Here is a 22,517-nt window from a genome sequence, read left to right as displayed (position 1 = left end):
TCCATCATACTTGAGAAGTCGTGGCAGTCCGGTGAAGTTCCCACTGACTGGAAAAGGGGAAACATAACCCCCATTTTTAGAAAGGGAAAAAAGGAAGACCCGGGGAACTCCAGGCCAGTCAGTCTCACCCCTGTGCCTGGGAAGATCATGGAGCAGATCCTCCTGGAAGCTATGCTAAGGCACATGGAGGACAGGGAGGTGATTCGAAGTTTTTTTTACGCTGAGGGTGGTGAAACACTGGCCCAGGTTGCCCAGAGAGGTGGTGGATGCCCCATCCCTGGCAACATTCAAGGTCAGGCTGGACGGGGCTCTGAGCAACCTGATCTAGTTGAAGATGTCCCTGCTTGTTGCAGGGGGGGTTGGACCTTTAGAGGTCCCTTCCAACCTAAACTATTCTATGATTCTATGATTCTATAATTGAGCACAAGATGCTCAGATCCATTGGCAATAAATGGATAGCCAGTGTTTAAAATTTATGTAGTTACTTTTCAAAAATAAGTTAGAATTCATCAAGGGGTGAAAGGGCATGTGTGTAGGGTGGGTGGGTGGTTACAGATGATCTGCTTAGCTGCTCCTGATACCTGAGCAAATGGAGTAAGCTCTGCTCAACCCGCCTCTCTCTCCCCCAGGTGTCACTGTTGGTCCACACGAGTGAGGATCAGACACCACTCATCTGGCTTTATCACCTCTGGTGTACCTGTGCATGTGGCATAGACACACGTGTTGGTAGAGATCTGAGAGGGCACTTTGTCTATAAATATTTTGGTCAGTATTAGGTGATAGCCATGGAAATATTGCCGTCTATTTTATTATACGTGTGAAACAACACTCTTCTCCTCAATAGAAGTGTTGTTTTCCATTCCTAAATACTCTTACTGTCCATCTGCCCCAGAACTGAACTTCTGACAAAGCTGGTAGGAAGATCAAGGAGCTGTGGAAAAGTATCTGAGTCTGAGGTGGGACCTCACGTACATGGCTGTGCCCAGGTCATCTTTACTCTCCTGTACTGATCTCCTCAGAAGGCCGAGCAGCCACGTGGCAGTACCACGCAGGGCAGCGTGCCTCCCTTTTTCAGCAGAGACCAGGTGGCGCAGAGCAGGGCCCAAAGGCTTTGTAGGTGCTCTCCTGGCCGCTGCATCCCTGCCGGTGCGGCTGGGTCCCCACGCAGAGCTGCTCCTCCCCACAGAGGCCCTGCTGCTGCTCCGCTCCCCTCAGGTCCTGGACCCTGGCAGGGTGCTGGCTCCTGGCCACCTGGCACTGCGGCCAGGGCATTCCCCTCCTCTTTGTTGAGGGGACACAGCTGAAAGCGAAGGGACAAAAAGGAGGGAAGGTGAACTGGGGAGTCCCAGGGCTGCTGAGGAACCAAAGCTGAAGAGACTGTAGAAAACGTGAGGGAAAGACAAGTCTGTTGTGATATTGTACAGTATCCCAAAGCTGGTAAGGTAAGCTACTTGGCTTGTAGTTAACAAAAACATAATGCAAATTAAATTTGTCCTAAATATGGTTTTAATTTCTGTGAGGCCGCTGGTGTCATTACACTGGTCACCTTCAGGAGCATGGGCAGGGAGCAGCCGAGGGGTGCCACGGCCTGTCAGTGCTGGTGGGTGTCCCCTGCTTTAAACGGTGTCTGCTGCCATAATGAAATAATTACAGAATCTCAGGCTGTTATCCAATTACTCTCATGTTTCGCCATTCTTTGCCGTTAACTGGATTAAGTTCATTGTAAAAAGACTAGCTGTGGAGTAGAGCTGAGCGTAACGGGGTGAGGTGCCTGCACCACATGGGCCTGGCTGTGGGGGCGCGCAGCCCCTGTGGGCCGGGGTGGTGGGGATGGCTACTTGTGGAACCCTGTGACAGCCAGGTGGTGAAATAATTCATTACATGGAATAATGCAAAGTGTCAAAAACCTGCAACGGTGTTGTGGAAATCTTGTGCATCCTTGAGACAGGTTTTCCTAATAAATAATTCAGTGTAGTGGAAAAGCAAAGTGTTTCTCTGACCATTTTCTCTTTATAATTACTGCCTATTGCCATCTACGTTGCCACAGTAGTCAGTGTCCATTTTCTAGAGTAACGAAACATCCTAAAACTTTCTGTATTTGAAATGTTGGAATTTGTTTTACACGTAATAGTTGCTGTGATGCTATGCCTATCTGAAAGATCTGTTTTTAAAAATATTAGACCGATTAGTAATCATTTCAGTTATTTACTTCACAGCAGGTTTGATACTTCCATAACACACAGTTTTTCAGTGGCTTTTTTTCCCCTTTGTTTCTCTCTTTCTTGCGATTTTGATCGGCATAAACATTATGAGTGATGGTTGTTGTTAATCAGTCAGACTCTGCAGATTTCCATTTCCAGTTTTAGACTTCACTCACATTAACCACACTGTCACTAAGTACATTTTTACTTTGATTATTATGATCTTCTGTGTGTGATGGGCCTTGGTGCGTTTTCTCTGCACAAAATCCAGCATTTCAGAGGCTGCTGAAGAACCTCTTTCTCTATTGAAGTATAGGAACAACAATAAAAAAAGAGGAGGGAAAAAAAAGAAATGGGCTTGTCAGAGCTGAGAAAGGAAAACAGTGTATTAAAATTGTTTTGAAACTATTTAATTCTGCTTGTCTCTTTCCTGCCAAATCGTAGTCTCATTGAAGTCAATGGGATCTTTGCCACAGAATTAAATAAGGACATAATGGAACATCACTAACGTCACTGCCCTGGCTTTTCCCCTCCCCTTCCTAAAATGATTTTCTTCTCTTCTTTTATTTTTATTTTTTTCTTTCAATGAAAGCCGGCATAATAATTATCTGCAGCCATATTTAGTAAGTGTAATTATAGTATCTTTTTTCATATATATTTACTCTAAAATGTTAAATCTGATTTATTTCAGTTCTGCGTGAGATTTACTATTCTGTAGGCAATACTAGATGATTCTGAAATTACATTAATTGTTTCAGCATTTTATAAAGGAAGTGTTATACTTTGTAAAAAAAGCTTAATAGCTGTGCAGGAGATCTTTGTGCACGTATCAGAGCTGGGTTGCCAGCCTGCAACCTTCCTTCCAAGACCTGTGCTGTAACTGGCTTTATTTCAAAACAATGTCACTTGAATGTGAAGTCTGGCTGGGGACAAAATGTAATTGTCTTAGAGATTTCCTTAGTGGTAGTATTTGGATTTGATTCACTAGCAAAAATGGCTTGTAATCTTTCTTTTCTGTGAAATTTAGATATTTCCAAATCTTCTTTCATTCCATATACTCTTTTTTGGGAAATTTCTAAATAGGTTTTAAAAGTGCTTCAGCACTTATTTTGTTGTTTAATTAAAAAGCTTGCCAAAACGAAGCCGTTCCTGTTGTATCTGTTTTTTTAAATGAGAAGCTTATCCTATTAGGAAGATCTCAGATCTGTTACATTTCAGTTTCCAAATTTCTGCTATGGAGACAGGTTTCAAGCTTAACTAAGCGTAACCTTTTAGTCTTTCTAAATGGGGCTACAGGTCAGTAGTTCAAATTTTGGAATTTATAAAATTTACTGTGAAAACTGCAGCTCTTGCTTTAGTAAGGCAAGTTCATTTCCTGATCAAAGCCAATCAGCACTGAATTTATACATATTTCTTCTTTTTAAAAGTGAACTGCTAAAGGACTGAAACTGCACTTGCTTTTAACCGCTGTAATAGAATAGGCGTAGGAAATAAGACATGCAGAAAGCTTTCTGTTGAAGTTTTCCCAGATTCAGCACCTAATTTCCCTTTAAAGGAAGGAGCAGCCTTAAGCTGCTACATTTTTCCACTTCATGCAAAATGACCCTAAAGTAAAGCAGATTTTGACAAATTCCTGCTCGCAACCAATGGCCAATAACTGTAGCCTTTCCAAGCAGGTTACACTTGACCCTTCTGCAACTTTTTTCCTACCTTTCTCCCTACCTTTCCTCTGCCATTGTCTTGTGATTTTACGGGTCCTCTCTTCCCCATTTCCTAATTATGTCTGTGGAACTTGATCATTATATGAGTAATTGGAGTTCTGATACAGGTTTACAGCATGCATTACAATGTAATATGAAATGTAGACACTTCTGCTCTAAGTGGAAGTGACAGATCAGAGCTTACAAATTGCATTCATTCACTTAAGAACCGCCTGGGACCTCTAAATTGATCACATGTGTTGTATGGATTATGTAATATTAATTAGGGTGGTATCCAATAGTGCAGCTGTGGTCCTTTTGATGGTTCTATTAAATCTCTGTTTTCAGGGGGTTGTAATTCAGTTCTGCAAGTCTTTTATTTCAAGGGAGGAAAACTTGAAGCCTAATTCTTTCTTCACTGAAATTGAGAAGGGTTAGCATAGGTATACGTATATTTAAGATTGAATCAAAGAAAAACAGTATTCGGGAGGTCTCAGAATTCGAGGTACTTTTGCACCTGTCCTTATCTTTTACTGTTATATGTTTGCAATGAACACTTTTTATTTCAAAACAATGTCACTTGAATGTGAAGTCTGGCTGGGGACAAAATGTAATTGTCTTAGAGATTTCCTTAGTGGTAGTATTTGGATTTGATTCACTAGCAAAAATGGCTTGTAATCTTTCTTTTCTGTGAAATTTAGATATTTCCAAATCTTCTTTCATTCCATATACTCTTTTTTGGGAAATTTCTAAATAGGTTTTAAAAGTGCTTCAGCACTTATTTTGTTGTTTAATTAAAAAGCTTGCCAAAACGAAGCCGTTCCTGTTGTATCTGTTTTTTTAAATGAGAAGCTTATCCTATTAGGAAGATCTCAGATCTGTTACATTTCAGTTTCCAAATTTCTGCTATGGAGACAGGTTTCAAGCTTAACTAAGCGTAACCTTTTAGTCTTTCTAAATGGGGCTACAGGTCAGTAGTTCAAATTTTGGAATTTATAAAATTTACTGTGAAAACTGCAGCTCTTGCTTTAGTAAGGCAAGTTCATTTCCTGATCAAAGCCAATCAGCACTGAATTTATACATATTTCTTCTTTTTAAAAGTGAACTGCTAAAGGACTGAAACTGCACTTGCTTTTAACCGCTGTAATAGAATAGGCGTAGGAAATAAGACATGCAGAAAGCTTTCTGTTGAAGTTTTCCCAGATTCAGCACCTAATTTCCCTTTAAAGGAAGGAGCAGCCTTAAGCTGCTACATTTTTCCACTTCATGCAAAATGACCCTAAAGTAAAGCAGATTTTGACAAATTCCTGCTCGCAACCAATGGCCAATAACTGTAGCCTTTCCAAGCAGGTTACGCTTGACCCTCCTGCAACTTTTTTCCTACCTTTCTCCCTACCTTTCCTCTGCCATTGTCTTGTGATTTTACGGGTCCTCTCTTCCCCATTTCCTAATTATGTCTGTGGAACTTGATCATTATATGAGTAATTGGAGTTCTGATACAGGTTTACAGCATGCATTACAATGTAATATGAAATGTAGACACTTCTGCTCTAAGTGGAAGTGACAGATCAGAGCTTACAAATTGCATTCATTCACTTAAGAACCGCCTGGGACCTCTAAATTGATCACATGTGTTGTATGGATTATGTAATATTAATTAGGGTGGTATCCAATAGTGCAGCTGTGGTCCTTTTGATGGTTCTATTAAATCTCTGTTTTCAGGGGGTTGTAATTCAGTTCTGCAAGTCTTTTATTTCAAGGGAGGAAAACTTGAAGCCTAATTCTTTCTTCACTGAAATTGAGAAGGGTTAGCATAGGTATACGTAAATTTAAGATTGAATCAAAGAAAAACAGTATTCGGGAGGTCTCAGAATTCCAGGTACTTTTGCACCTATCCTCAACTGTTATATGTTTGCAATGAACACTTTTCATCTCAAAATTGAATATTTTCTATTTTAATTAAAACTAATAATGTACTTTATTGCCCTGCTACTATAGCATTAATTTTTTACATAAGCTGATGATACTTTTGTGTTTCTTGAAGTATGTTGACAACTGTTACTCTGTATTTATGGCATATATGTATAACATACAGTATTTGTGATTGATATGTGTGATCATTATCGGAGAAGAATGAAACTAAGGCGTAGGTGGTACATTGTTTGTCCAAGGCAACATTAAAAAAGTTAAATCTTTAAGAGTAAGGACACATCTTCCTGGTTCCTATGCTTAGTCTTCTTAACTTCAACTTTTCAGCAATTTTGATTTGATGATAAAATATTTTTATGAGGATAGGAACACGCTGCAATTATTTTGCGCAATATTTTTAGTTGCTCCTGGGTTGGATGCTTAGAATGAACCATATATGATGTTAATGTTTTGAAGTTAACTAGAATTACTCACAAATTTTGCTCTAAAAATTAATTTCTGCTAAAACTCAAAAGCAGCATTCTAGGGCTGATTTAATCTGCAGTATTATTTAAGGCCTGCATCAATACTTTTTATATATTAAGAAGTTTCCTATTTTAGTACGTAGTGATAAAAATCTGCCATTATGGAGCTATTTGGGATTCCGTGTATTTTTTTTTTCTCAAAACATACATTAATATTCATGTTGAAATTGCATGCTACAAGTAGCATGTCTCCTTTTGTATCCTGTTTTAAAGGAGCAGTGGCCCACATTCTCTGTCTTGTCTGTTTGCATTTTTATTCAATGCTATGTTTGCTCTGAAGTTTACAGCAACTTGTTATAAAGCAGTTCTTTTCCTTCTAGTTACTTTCAGTATCTTTCAACCCCGAAGAGCTGCGCTGCAGCGTCTAAACCCACGTGCACATTGCATTTCTCCCATGTGCAGTACTAGTTATTTCCTCAAAGCAATAATGCTTTCTAAGTTTGCAAAAGCATTGCAAAGTAAGGTTCAAAACTATCTGTATCAACCTTACTCTAGTGGCATGAAAATAAGATTTTTTTTCCTTTTTTTCCTGTTCGTATGACACTTAAGTTTTCAGTATATACAATACAGTTTCAGTATGTACAATATCATGACAAATGGTATTTAATTTTTTCTTTTAAAAATACAGAAGAAAACTTTGGAACGATCCACTAGAGTGGGAGAAAGGTAAAAGTTTGCCACTGGGATGACTTAATTTTCATCATGTTCAGAGATATTTGATCACAGGATATCAGAGATGTTACATAATGTTATAGTTGGTTAATAATCAGATTTCTTGGTAGCTGCAAAATAAAAAATACACATGAATACATATGCCTTTTTATAGGGGATTTTTGTTGTTGTGAGAACTGGATTTATCCATTGATGCACGTATTTATATTGTCAGTCTTTGTAGTTGATACAGAAAACTAATTTTGTTTTAATCTTTTGCTGAATGCAAAAGATTATACGTGTGTTAAAAGGAGCTCCTTGATTCTCAAGTGCGAATCCTATCACCTGCTGAATTAAATTTTAGCTGTATCACAAAAAGCAACTGCAAGTAGAATGAGTTCTTACCATCCTTTAGTCTTCATATTTTTCCGCATTTATTTTGGCTTAGTTATATTTTAAATATGAACAGATACCACCTTCGGCTTTTAGAAAATAACTTTTAAAAAATCTACCTCCTTTGAAAATGCTTTTTAAAAAAAATCATTTAAAATTCTACAGTAGTATTGTTGCCAATAGGAAAATATCACTTCTGCATGCAAACACAAAGTATTACCTTATGCTTTTTCAAGAGAGCAGTATTTCCAGGAGTGTTTTTGTTCGAGGGTGTACTTAATGGATTTTATTTAATGGAGTCACTACAGCTCACTGCTTACCCAGCCAGCTGAAAGTCTGAATTCCATTTGTTATGTCCTGAATATAAAATGTGATTATATTTTTTTTTATATATAATCCTCTCTTCTGAATAACAGATAGTAGCTTTTATTAGTCCTAAAATAAATTATAAAATGCTGTCTTGGATAACAGTATTTGGATGTCTCAAGACTATGGATTACAAAGCATTCAGAGCAGGATCTTTTCACCTTAATAGTAGCACATGGTTTTGTGCTTGTTTAAAAAATAGGCTGTTGTCAGGAGGCAGCTACAGGATGACTGTCACTCCTGCTGGTGCTTGGTAAAGGTGTTTGATCACACCTGCGCCAGGTGTTTGGTAAAGGCCTCCTCCATCCCCACCCCAAGCCATAGAATTTTCTGGCTGTTTTGTGCTGTGCCATCTTAATGCTATTGTCTCGAGTCTGTGTTATAGGATAGTCAAGGGGAGTGTAGCAGCCCTGCCGCTGGGTGAGGGGCAGTTGGGTAAAGATTTAAGCCTGGAGGGAAACTTGCTCTGCTTCTCACATGGCTCTTCCCAGGCCAGCAGGACTCTGGAAGGAAGAGGTGGGCATGCTTAGTAGATACTAGTGCAGAATATCAACGTTTATGTATCAGTTAATTTCCTGTCTACTTTTGGGTAGACTTTCCACCTCCATGAGGAATTTTCGTTTCTGTGAGAAACCGGCCTTATTTTAATTTTTTTTTTTTTTTAAGTATTAGACGGACAAGCCGGATGGCAGCATTTTGTGGCTATTGGTGTGCTGTATGATCTGTAAATGTGTGGAAAAGACTTTTTCCACCAGTGAAGGAAGGCTTTAGTGAACAGGCCCTCCTATCTAATGTGGTACTTGACCTCACCGGTTCCTAGCATAAATTACTGCAGTATTTGGCATTACAATAGTATGTGCTATTTTTCTGTAACTTTTTCCTCAGCTTCTGTGTGTCTGAAACTGGAGTATAACTGTGTGCATTTGAAATCCTTCTTTGTCTTTTTTTTTCCCCTGCCTTCTTTTCATTAGTACTGAAGTAATTTTATATTCATCTCTTCCCTGAATTTCAAAGTAATGAATAAGTCGGGAATATGCCTGTTTCCAGAAGAGGCATCGCTGTCTTGTGTTTCACTGTTGCCCGGTGTCAGAGCCCTGCCAGCAGGTATCCTCTCAGGCTGCCCAGCCTCAGCCAGTTGCATGGAGAAGGTTACTTTCTGGGGAGTCATTAAAGCATGTTCTAAAACTGTTCTAAGTAAGTTTCACTCCATTGCTGGTTTTGCTGCAGGTCTTAAAGCAGATTTGCCATAAAATCTAGTGGATACATAGACGTTTTAATCATCTGGCTTAATAGGGTGGCTCTTGTATTAAATACGCTGCATGGCTGAATGTTTGAATCATACTGTACTGCTGGAAAATTCATCTCTAATGAGATTTCACTGGAAGTTAACAGAATGATATAAAGAAATGAAGCTAAAGGGCAATTTAACAATCTACTGTTTATATGATATCAAACCTTTTTGGAAGAGTAAAGGCTTTTAACTTGAAATGCTGAAATCAAAGAAATGAATCAAGTAACCTTTTATTACCGAGAATTTTACTTAATCCTTTTTGGTATCTCAGCAGTTTCATTTTCATAAAACTTTTCCTTTATTGCTAAGCACTGACTTAAGGCATTCCTTGATTTTTCTATATGAGGGACTTTTGGGGTATTTTTGGAAGAGGAAGTATGTTGATTGTTAGGTGTCAATGGGGTTTCAGTCTGTTTACCTGGTTTGTAGAGATTTTCCTTCAAAATCACATATTTTGAAGGATCCCAGAAGCATCTAATTACTTTAGGAGACACATCTTTATTTTACCTAAAATAACAAAGAAAACTTGATAGGTTTGATCAGACTAAGACTTAACTTCTTTGAGACATTAGTTTGTATTTTTTATACCAACAGCTTTCATTCAATATAGTTTTAAACTTCGCGCATATTGAGAATAATGTTCCATCATCCAGCATAGATTTAATACCGTGACTTTAGTCCTTAAGCTATAGACAATTTTTAGAGAATTACCTAAACTATTAAGTAATTTTTTGTGTCCCTTCCTAAAGGCAGTAAAGAGGAAATTAAACAAAAGAAACGCTGTTATGCATGACAAATAGGCGAGGCAATACTATTAAATAACTAGACCACTGGTAGTTAATGAGCAAGCTGCAGTGGATTTTAATATGATAAAGCAAACTAATTGATTAATATTTACTTGGTTTTCTCACTGTAACAGTTTGAGTTTTTAATCCAGGCGTTCATAGGCTGCAGATCATGTTTCACTATTCGTAATAATACCATTTGTTTTGCTGTCTCTTGTTCAGGGTCCGTTCAAATGTTTGCAAGTTTACCAACCTATTCCTGTACCTCCAGCTAAATGTCTGACACTGTCATTATTTATTTCTGTTCCCTTGTTAAGCATTGTCGTGGTTTAACCCCAGTTGGCAACTAAGCCCCACGCAGCCGCTCGCTCACACACACCCCCCCCGCCCCCCGGTGGGATGATGGGGGAGAGAATTGGAAAAGCACAAGTGAGAAAAACTCGTGGGTTGAGATAAAAACAGTTTAATAATTGAAATAAAATGATAATGCTAATAATATGATAATAATAATAATACACAAAGCAAGTGATGCACAGTACAATTGCTCACCACCCGCCGACCGATGCCCAGCCAGTCCCCGAGCAGCGGCCCCCCCGGCCGGCTTCCCCCAGTTTATGTACTGGCATCATGTATCGATGCTGACTATGACGTCCCATGGTATGGAATGTTTCTTTGGCCAGTTTGGCTGTGCCCCCTCCCAGCTTCTTGTGCACCTCCAGCCTTCTCAGTCGGTAGAGCATGGAAAACTAGAAAGTCCTTGGCTAGTGTAAGCATTACCTAGCAACAACTAAAACATCGGTGCCTTATCAATTTTGTTCTCATCCTAAATCCAAAACACAGCACTGTACCAGCTACTAGGAAGGAAATTAACTCTATCCCTGCCGAAACCAGGACAAGCATGCTGGAAATGTGGTACAGGTGATTCAGTGGTGTAGCCCCTGGTGAATATCAAGTTAGTTCCATTACAGTAGTAAAACCTTTTTTGTGATTTTTGTGAGCCAGTTGTGTTGATATGGTGAAAGCCTCATATCTTCAGCCTTTTCCTGAAGACCAGTCTCTTGATTTTCTGTAGCTCATATATAGTGTTTGCATAAGTCAGCTAGGACAGTCAGTGCTGTATCGGCAGCTTTCTTTTGATGCTGTGTCTAAATTCCTTGCTCACACTTATCTTTCTCAGCTCAATAATACTCAGAGGAATACTGAAAAAGAGAGATCAGTGGTGATGATTTCCAATGTTGTTACTTGGTTCCCTGATAGAATTTATAATTTTCTTTACCATGCTGCTCCTGGCACTTAGTATCACGCTCTGTCTTTTCACTTCTCTGAAATGAGAGTATCTAAGCCCAGTGTCGCTCCAAGGTAAGCTGGATTCCCTTATTGACAAACCCCACTTGTTCCAAACAGTGCTAAGGTCTATTTACCTGATGGATTCTTAGGATCCAGACACCTAAAAAACCATCTGAGATCCTGGGAAGTACTAAACTTAATGTGTCTTCTGCTTGACCAGAGTCCTTGATTAGGTAACATTGTGTGAATTATTAATTCAGATACTGTACATGAAGACTAAATAGACTACATAGATTGCATAGTCTTGCAGCAGAACAGGTTATTCATGTAGCTGCTAAATAATACAGTTACAATTATTTTCTTTTATAATTTGATATGAAACTCAATTTTCTGTTAAAGATGTCAATCATATATAGTCATGTAACACTGTCAACAGGTCTATGGAAAAACATCTTTATAAGCTGAGCGACATTCACCTTTCAAAGCTGACACCTGATCAATGATACATGACTTCCTGGAATTGGCTCCAACAGTTTCTTGTGTACAGTTGTTTCAACAAATGTCAATATACCCCCACAGTGCCTTTTTAGTCACCAGCTTTATTCAGGCATTTGAAACTACTTGAGAATTCGACTTCATTTTAGTAGAATTTTTCAGACTAGGTCTTCCTTTTAAGCAAAAGTCAAGTGGCCAGGGCACTAACGTAGGGAGTGGGACATGCACATCAGATCTGCCTTTGACTGAGCAAGCCTTAAAGCACATCTCCTACCACCAAGGAAAGTGCCCCGCTATGAAATGACCTGCAGTCATTCTGCTTGGAGGGACTGCTCCATCCTATGTGAATATTCAAATGTAGTTTAGTGATTTCTCATCAAGTAACACTCGCTAAAGATACATCGCAGTCAAACTGGGATGTTTTCTTTGTCCCGGGAGTAATAGTGAGAAAAAGACCGTAAATGTTTATGTATCAGCATAAGTGGAAACAAATCCAACTTTTTGCTGCATGCACTTGTGTCACAGAAAAGTACTTAAAATTATAGAGATGCTGAACCAGGCCTGCGATAATGGATGGTTTTGCTCTTTTCATCTTTAACATTAGGCAGAATCAAGTTGAGTGGAAGGGAGTGATAGTGCTGAAGAATTATGTGGCAGTTGCAAAATGATGTTTTGCGTCCTCTTCTACCCTTTGCAATATTGCTCAATAGTAGGAAAATTCTTAAGCTGTGGATGTTGGGAAGACAGGCTGTTTACTGGAACTCTGTGGAAATACACTTTCCACCAGACTTCAGTTAAGCTGCATTTTTTAATAATTAGACTAACAAATAGCACTTATTAACTTGGCTGCTAATTATAGTATTTATACTAAATAACACAAATAGTATTTATACTATAGTGACAGTATAAATGAAAATCTTCGGTTTGAAAGGCGTTGCCTTTTGTAAGCAGGGATCTCCCTGTTTATCTAAGTAAATTGAGTATCGTAGACTCTTCTGATAGGATGAAATTCAGGCTTCTTGGGTATTTGAAAACTTAGGCTAAACGTGAGTTCTCCAAATCCTTCCTTCTTTTTAAAACCCAAGGACAGCGTTACTATATAGGACTGCTGAAACATCTGAGCTTTCACTCTAAGCTACACTTTAGCTTTAAACATCATCAGTTAAAGTAAATAAGATTAATAGAATTCAATTCTGAGTAAGACAAGGAGTGCAGACTCTGAACCCTTGCTTCTATCTCCAGTTGTCCAGTTTAAGGAATATTAAGAGTACTGCATGGATTCCCATGAAATAAATGCGTGTAGTTGTGCTAACTACTCTTTTGCTTCTTTTTGAGATATTTTCTGAGCAGCACAGACTGTTTTAGATAATGGAAATTACTGTGAAGGACAGGATATTAATGAATGTATTAAACCTGAACGATACGCTTTTACAAACTGATTATTTTGCAGGGCAGTTATTATATCTTTAAAAACATATCTTTTTCTCTTTAACAAACTATCAAATGCCTGTTAATGTGAGCACTTTGTAGTGTTAAGGAGAGCAGAAATTTGGGCAGGTGGAAGGTTTATTCATTGCTTGTTAGCTAAGATGTATCCCTTGCCATGCACGGAAAAGTACAGGTTGTGACAAATTAAATTTCTAGAAAATGTCATGAGTGGAGAGATGACAGAAAAGTGTGGTGTCATTAAATGCAAGTTTTAATTAATAAATGAGGAGTTATTTATGAAACATTGTTATGTGTAAACTGTGTGTGTACGTTAATGCTAATGTTAAAACTGCTGTAGTGTGATTTTATCTGATTGTTGGTGCTGCTCATGGGAAGTGACTTGTGTGCATGGCACATTCTAGCAGGTTATATAGATGATGTTAGAGCGCCCAGGGCTTTCATGTGAGTAAAAAAGTAGCTAGCACATCTTCTGGCTCCTCAAGGATTCAAAAAATCCATAGGATTTTTGAAAATATGGCTCCTTTCAAGTGGGAAAATGAGCAGAAGACAATGACAAATACGGTCCTTTTTTGTTAGGGAGCACACAGAGCAGTTTTGTGTTTTTAAGAGAGACAGATTAAGGTTCCCACTGAAGAGTTTGGGAGTGTTTTCACAGATACATTATGGAAAGCATGTTTTGCCATGTAAGATTTATAATAACCATTAAGTGTTTTGTATGATTTGGGCCTGTTGGGTTTCAACAGCAAATCCCAGCTACAGCAGTGACAGGCAGAGTGCTTCTCTGCTCCAAGGGTTATGTTATCCTATCCAGAAGGCAGGAGGTGACGCTCAGTGTGTAGAACTGGTCAAAGAGCTCTTGGGATCAGAAAATCCACAAAATGCATATATTCATCATATTCATCATATCTCCCAGGCAACCCCCAGGCATGCCCCACGTGAGCAGCCCGGCCTGCCATGTGTTTCGGAGAGCCCCCAGGGAACTGCTTGTCATCTCTCAAAGTGAGCGTAGATATGGAACGCCTCCGATTTCACCCTCTTCACCAAGCTCAGAAAGCAGAGCCCCTCTTTTATTATAACTAAGCATTCGTGCTCTTTTGAACTCTCAGAAAACAGCTTTTGTTCCAGAGGGGAGCTGTAGTTTTTGCAAAATCTCCTCCATTATATGAGGTACTGAAGGAAAGAAATTAAGAGAAGTAGTAAAGTGAAGTGATGATGACTGAACAAATTTTTGGGCTCTGTACTTGCTTTCCTCTCATGTTCAGGCTATTACAAAGTCAATTTAAATGGAAAAGTAAGCACATAGCCAACTGTTATGTATGTTGAGAGAAAATTGTGTGCGTATAATACAGATCACTGCAACAGTGCTTTCCAATTTATGGCGCTTTCAGGAGTGGGAGGAATCTGCATCTTTGCCTGTGTTTCCAGCAAGTGCTGCAGAAGTGCATGTCCTTGGTCAAAGAACAACCATGTAACTGTACGTCTGTGTGTTGGTGTTACTTGCACACTGTTTTCATTCTCCCCTTTGCCATGGTACAGTGGTATTATAGGGAGGGAGGTTCTTTCAAGGCTCTGGTGGGTACTTGAAATAAAGTACTTTTCCAGTGTTCAGATCACTCCTTGGATTACATTGGGACTTAAGATTTTCTATCCTGTTGTCATATTTTATTGTAAGACTGTACTGATTCATGAGAAAAACCTGTATTATATCACAAAGAGGTATTAAATGAATTTAATATATGGAGGTGATTTTTTGCCTGGTATTCCTGTTTTGTGGGACCAGGTCGCAGCAACATCTGTTCTTGGCAACTCAGAAAATTAAGCTGTGTTAGTAGCTGTACATACTTATTTGGACTCCTGAACTGAGATCTTTCAATGTAGGCAATATTTTTAATTAGTGCGAGGGGGAGAAAACATTTGAGAAAATCGGTGTTGGATCTTTGGGAGCCAAGACTCCAATGTACTTCTCCTACCTCTGCCAGTGGTTTGGTATGCCGTCACTGATAATTCAGTGTCTGTATTATGTGAAGAACAATTCCCATGAATGTCATAAAGTTTATTTTAATATTATTACAATATTTGAGTGCCTTAAATTAGTTGCCTAGGAAGGCAAGGTATTATAATTATGATATTTTGATTCTTGCATGTCCATACACTGGAGAAATCCCTATTAGCAGGCACAGTCTTGTAGTAAATAGCGCTGGAGAATTGCAGAGAAAGTAGATGTGCAATAGCAGGAGTGCCAATGTAATTACATTTTGTTCTTCTGTATGGTTACTCCTAGGGGAGAAGGAAGTCGGTAATTGAAATTATTAGGTACCAATATTATTGTGGTATTAGCTGGCACACGGGCACTCAAAGCTTTGTCACTTTATGGTGGAGCTTTCTATATGATTCAGTCAAGGTAGAAGTATTTAGAGTAATTAAGGGAAATAAGAGCTTAGCTGTTTAGGGGTAATAATGACTCTAGAAGTAGCAGCAATAGTAATGATAATTTGAGACACCTAGTGACAATCTGGCCCTCTTTTTATTTCTGCAAGGGTATAGTTAGAGCCCTTGGTACTTTTGACAGCAACCATATTATTTCTCTAACTGAGAGATTTTATGCAATCAAGCGCCTTATGCTTAACCTCTGGTTATATTTGCCCTTATTTTTTCCTGACCTTGAGTAAATGATTGTCATTTTATGTTCTAGCCAAAGTCCTTGAAGTGTTCCTCTCTAGAAAAGGACTCAATATCGCTGTTCTGTTCCCAGAAGATTGCTGGGTACTGTGAGGGTGGAAACCATTTGCTATTACTTAATGAAAAAATGTCCTCCATAAATCACCTCTTCAAGTGGAGCCCACAGTGAAACAGCATGAGTCTTTAGCACTGCCAGCACTCTAATAGACTTATATATCCTGGGTACTCATTATTTGCTGGTTGTTAATTATAGCGTGTGTTTAAGACAGGAAATCTGGTGTGCTTCTTAAGGAAAAAGCAGCATGCCCTATCCTACTCCTTAAAGGGAGATGGAACAGGCAAAGGAGGGGAAGGAAATGTCTTTTGTTTTAATTTAAAGGAACAGACTATCTACTTCACATACAATGAAACACATCTGATGCATTAATACATGTAGCTGTCTGGGTTTTTTACTTTTTAAGCCTGAATATTGATATCAGCTAAAGGATTTTAAGACTTCTAGAGAGGTTACTGCTGAGGTGATTTGGGTGCATCTCTGGGAGAATTTGTTTGTCGTTATGGTAAAAAGTTCCTTTGGGTACATGTGTGAAGGATGTCCCTGGGGAAGGAAAACCGGAGCTTTAAGATCTTTGTGCAGCTCCCTGCTTATTAGATCAGTTAATCTAATTAAGTGGTTTACTCTGACTTCACACAGGCATGAATCAGAAGCAATTCATCTTGAAAGTCAGTTGTATGAAATCATTATAGTGGTGGTGGGGAGATGAGGGCTAAATCCAGTGCCTGTGAAGCCACGCCTTCTACTCTCTGCTCCAGGAGATCACTTTCACGTTTTACTTTGCACGTATGTCACTGGATAAAATATATAAATAGCTTTACAGCAAGAATTGGCAACCCAGGTCTTCCTTCCTCCAGGCACCTCTTTTAACTACTGCTCTCTAATCCTGCTTCTTTCTGGAAAGTTTATTTTTCTTTCTGTCAATGGCACAACTTCAAGAGGGAGGCTGGAAGAGACTGCCCTCCCCAGCATAGCCACTAGTTCGATGTTAATGACTCCCTCTTCTGACAGGGAAAGGCAGGTTTTGAACCCACTCAAACAGAAGAGAATGTCTGATGCTAGTCACCTGCTTTCCAAGCTGTCTTACAGAAGGGAAGAGTGGAAAGCTTCATCTTCCTTCTCCTTTGGCTGAAAGAGTGCTTGCTCCTGCTTGAAAGGGTAAATGTAAAAGAAAAAGCCAGGAAAGGTGGTGCGCAACTGGCTTTGTTATTCACCTCTTTTTATTCGAAAGTTAGCAATAACAATAAAAAGCCACGGGTTGGTTATAAATAAGCTCACAGGTGATCTTTGAAATAGTGTTACATTTAGATATCGGGGAATGGAAAACTGACTGCTATATTTGAGTTGTTCTGTGTGAAGCTGTCATACCCAAGGGAGCAAAGAAAATAATTGTAACAACAGGGGTTTCTCTTGATTTCTTGCTAGCTAATGATCCTCATTTGTCAAAATGGGGGAGGGAGAGACAGCATTCGTTTCCTCATGAAAAATCTTTTTGTATCTTAATTTCTAATAATGTATACACACATTGTTCAGTGCACATTAACACTCAAAATTTTATTCTGTAAGTTCTTGGCTCCTCTCAGATATCATTGGGCATGGAAGGTGCTTAAAAACTAACTTTATTCTGCTGGAGCAGTCTTTGCATCCTATCCAATACATGTGTTTTGCCTTGCAGCAGAAAGGAGCTGATATACAACTGATGACAGACTGCCTCTATGGACAGATTCTTGTCTTCCTGCAAGACAAGGACTGTACATAGTTAAATTGTTGTATCAGACCAGGAAATCTTCTGCAAAAGTATGGGTTATAACTTAACAGTGCTAAAGGCAGTTAACATAGTGAATCCTTTCGTATAACAGCTTTATTGTACTACAGGTTTTAATAAAGCTAATTACATGTAATTTATATCAATAATCTGTCAGGTTTTAAGGCCAACAGTATTAGAGAACCTGTATTAGAAGTCTCTATTTCCTTAAGAATACTTGGCGCCTTTGAAGACATTCTTGTTTTGAGTTAATTGATGGTACCTAGCCATTCTATAATTTTTATTGATGTATATATAAATGTATATTTATATTGATAGGATATAAACTTTATTAATAATTTTGCAGGAGGCGAGTGACTTTCCAAAGTCTTTTTGGTAGAGGCACTGGCATAGTTGGAGATTAAAGTTGAGACTTGCCTCCACCAGAAGTGGTAGAAGAAAAACTTTTCAATTTACTAAGACAATAATCTAACTAAAATGAAAAGTCTGACCCGGAATGTTGCCTGGAAATATGCCTCAGTATCTCTGAATTACAGCACATGTTTATTTAAGTACAGATTTGAGCAAGGTTAGTAGCACAAGTGCCATACACATACTGTGCTTGTGTACTGTGGTGCGTTGTGCTTGAGGTTTTAAGAGAGTATGTTTCCTAAGGCCATACAAACTGGGAAATTGTGACTGAAATTTATCTGGCTTTTAAGAAGGGGATTCCCAAAGAATAGCAGGATCACTGACAGAACATATGCGATAAATTTTTGAGCATCAACTCTCTGATGCTTTCTTATCTACAGAGTTGGACACCTACGTGGACATCCATACATGCAGGAAACATGTATGATTAGATGACAGCAAATATATCTTGGCCTTTAGTTGCTGGGAGAAACTGGAATCTCTGGTTCCATTTAAAAACACACATCTGTGTTCAGCATTGGCTCAGAGCACTGGCCATTTCTCTTATTGTGGCTTATGAAACTTTGCCCCAAGTTCAAAGATCCTAGCATAGGAAAATTAAGTGACGTTCCTGCCAGTAACAGAACACTGTCTCCCACAACATCCTCACAGACAAACCAATGAAGTATGGGCTAGAGAATTGGACAGTGAGGTGCTTGAAAACTGGCTGAACTGCCAGGCTCCCAAAGGGTTGTGACCAGCAGCATAAAATTTGTCTGGCAGTGGTCAGCCTGTGGTGGTACCCCAGCAGTTATTACTGGATCCAGTACTGTTTAACATCTCCATTAATGACCTGGAAGGTGGGACGGGGTGTACCCTCAGCAAGCTTGCAGGTGATGCAAGGACTGGTGTGATACATCAGGAGTGCTGTGTTCAGTTCTGGGTGACCCTGTACAAGAGAGACATGGACTTACTGGAGACAGTCCAGCAAAGGGCCACAAAGAGCATCTGACTTAAGAGGAGAGGCTGAGAGAGCTGGACTCTTCAGCCTGGAGAACAGAAGGCTCAGAGGGGGATTTTATCAGTGTGTATAAATACCCGATGCAGGGGAGTAATGATGAGGGAGCCAGGCTCTTCTCAGTGCTGCCTGGTGCAATGGGCACAAATTGAAATACAGAAAATTTAGCAATTTGGAAACTGAGCAACCTGTTCTAGTTGACCCTACTTTGAGAGGGAACTTGAACTAGTGGTCTCCAGAGGTTCTTTCCAAACTCACCTGTGACTGAGATGATTCTCTGTTCTGTGATTGTGTATCCAGCTCTTTGTAATGAATGCAAGGTTACTTGGTAATATTTTTTATGTTCCCTTTACACCTGCCTGTTTCTTCACCTTCCAGTGCTATTTTTAGACAAAAATGTGTTGAGATCATGTTCTGGCCTAAGACTGTAGTAACATGCTCCTAGTCACAGTTCATCCATATCTCCTGCCCTGAAGGCTGGTTTTTCTGAGGAGTCCTCCTCTAAATATTTTTATTGCTTTGTGGCCTTGGTGAAGAGTGGGAAGCTTGGCCTGCCAGTTCAAGAATGGTCCTTCTGTGTTCAGACAGCCACCAGCTGTATAACTACTGCTGATTGCCTAAGACTTCTCTAAAAAAAAAAAAAAATTAAAAAAAAAAAAATTAAAAAAAAATATCTTAATTTTGTAGCAATTTTATGACCCTTGCTTAGTCTTCACCTCGAAGTCTGTTTCCAGGTGCCCATTAAAGTGCACTCATGTCCACTGGTTAAGCTGTTCATGGAATTTGTCTATTGCCCGATTCAGAACCATTAGCTTAACCAGTATAAATAATGGCAGTGCTAACTTGGCTCATTTCAATGGACGTGAGTCTGGGAGAGCTTACCTGATCCACCCTGGTGGCATTCCAGTAGGGGCGGTAGTGTCTGATGGGACAGCAACAGTGAGCAGCACAGATGCTGTTGAGAAAATGAACCTCACCCTGTGTCTGTCTACACCACAACAGTAATCACTGCAGAAAAACTTCTGCTTACCTGTCTCATAACTAGGTGCAGTGGTTGTGGCAAATTTATGGAGGCCAGAATTGTCATAAAGCAAGTTGGAAATTTTGACAAACCACAAAGGAAAGATTCTTAATGCTGAGGTTGGCAGTAGGCTGCATTGTCTATGCTATTAATTAGTACCTCTGTATTTGTTAAGTTTCAGTAGGAGTTATTCAGACCTATGCCTTTGCAATGATCTTTCATAGTATTAAAGGCATTGCTCTAAAAAATGCGTCACTACAGTTACTGTGGGACGTCACTATGTTGTGCAAAGGAGGCTGCTTAAACCTGTGAACTCCAGCTGTGACTTCAGCACATTAGTTACTGCCAGGAGGTGGTGACAGCCCTGCAAGGTTGTTGTGTGGCCAGGGCTGTGAGGGTCAGGGGCCACCCCTGTTTGGAAAGCTATGTCTAATAGTTGGCAATCCATAATAGTCTCGTAAAGTAATCCTTCTTGCGGTGTTTGTGAAGGGACTGTTATTTGCAGTCTGATTTCCTGAAGGCATGCTGAAGATAAGGAGACTTGAATAATCAGATGGCAGAGGGAGCAGCAAAGAGTAAACTCTCCTCTCCACTGAATGCAAAATATGGAAAGGACAGACTAAGTCAGGACTTGAAAATACACTGCAGGGAGAGAAGATAGAGAGGAGCCCCGTGGCCTGCAAACTCTGCTGGAGGAAAATCTGCTGGTTTACATTGACTGTGGCTGTGCTCCATTTCCATCCTACTAACCAGAGAGGAGCTTGCTTACCATCCCAAAGCAGTATGTTACTAAGTTGAAGGGTTTAGATGAAAATTATTTGGTTTTCAACTTACTTTCTGTCTACAAAAATAGCATCTGTGTAAGGGTTTACTTAGATAATATCATCTTCTTCCATTTTCCCCTCAATAAAAATGATTAAAGAACTGTTTCTTGAAATGTTTAGGATCCAGCCAGTGAAGTACTTTGCTATCACCACAAGGAGGCTGAGGGTCCTTCCGTTTTCCCACGTGCTTTGTATTTGTCACAGCCTTTGGATAAGGAGCAGATACTGGTATGTCTGGTGTGGCATATACTACCTCTCTGCAAACACCTTCTTTAGAAAATAAATAGTTTTTCATGTCAAGCCTGCCCTGGCAAACTCACAACAAGCAAATAAGAAATGTGTATTTTCTAACTGAAAGAATATTGAACATCAGCTGAAGTCCAGCAGGCTCAAGTACTGAGTCTCCTTTTTAAATTTTCCTCAGAACAAAAAGATATCATGAATAATACCTTTTTATGTCTCCCAGCAAAGCACAGATTAGAAAAAAGCTCTATCTTTCTTTTTCCATAAACTCTTCCTGAAACACGCTTGAAGCACTGGAAAAATTAGTAGGCATATGATAAATTGGCCACAAGCTGCAGATGCAGTAATCTGTGTGCCCTTCTAAAATAACTCTCTTAAGGGGAACTTTTATATCATTATTACTTAGCTATTCTGGTTATCAGAATAGCTTTGCACAGTGGCATATATCATGCTTTTATTTTAATTAAACATGTTTCTAGGAAGAGCTTGTAAAAACGTAGCTAGATGTATTTTATAGGATTTGAACTTGAGGTCATTTTGTTCTATCCGTCTAATTTGCATTCAGTAGCTTCCTCACATTCTCTATGAGCAAAGGGTACTAGGGCAAAGGATGTCGGTGTGGGTAAAGATCATGGTTTTTGCAAGGTAGCAGTTTCTACTTCAGTAGACTTCTTTGTAGTGTAGCTTCGATATAATACTTATATAGTCTTTTATAGAGGAAGACTGGCCATTTATTTCAGGAACTTTACCCCTTCATTTTCCAAAACAGGTTCATGTATTTTCTCACGCATCTTTGGTCTACAAGGTGTGTCTGTATTTTCCTTCATGACATCCCCAGGCAGCGTTCTCAAACACTAAAGGGTACAGTTTTGATTATGCTTAAACCTTAATATTTCTAGAATCACCTTTTAAAAATGTTTTCTGTTTTATTCCTTAGTAGCAAGGAGGCAGATGAGCAAAATGCCCAGTTCCTAAGAATTATCTGGAAGGCAGAGCTGAGGGCAGTAGTTTCAGTACAAGGAAATGTTAAAGTAGATTGGCGAAATGGAGTTTTAGTGGAAAGAGCGTGCATAAAGAGATATGTGAGAGAGTATATTAAATGGACTTGTGTCAGGATTCATTTGTTATATTTACTAGGGATTTGCCTGCTTGCTATACAAGTACCCTTTATTACTGTATTGAATTTAAACATCATCTACTCCTTGGGAAGATATATTTTTTCCTTTTGTGTGCTGCAATTTACTTTTTATTATCTTCTATCTAATATCAAAACCACAAATGATATAATTCGTTATCAGTGTTGCAGTACTGCAGATTAAGAAGGTATTTCAGTGCAGTGGCTTCTGCACGGTGTATTGGTAATTTGGCTGCCTCCCTTGGAGAAAACCAGGTAGCATTTTACAGTGGGATTGTTGGCTGACATTTGTGGTATGGATTTGCTAGGACTGAAA

This window comes from Pygoscelis adeliae, unplaced genomic scaffold (genome assembly GCF_000699105.1).
Source record: "Pygoscelis adeliae isolate BGI_AS28 unplaced genomic scaffold, ASM69910v1 Scaffold42, whole genome shotgun sequence".
Lineage (NCBI taxonomy): Eukaryota > Metazoa > Chordata > Aves > Sphenisciformes > Spheniscidae > Pygoscelis > Pygoscelis adeliae.
The sequence above is the reverse complement of the archived record's forward strand: the minus strand, read 5'-3'. Positions refer to the sequence as shown.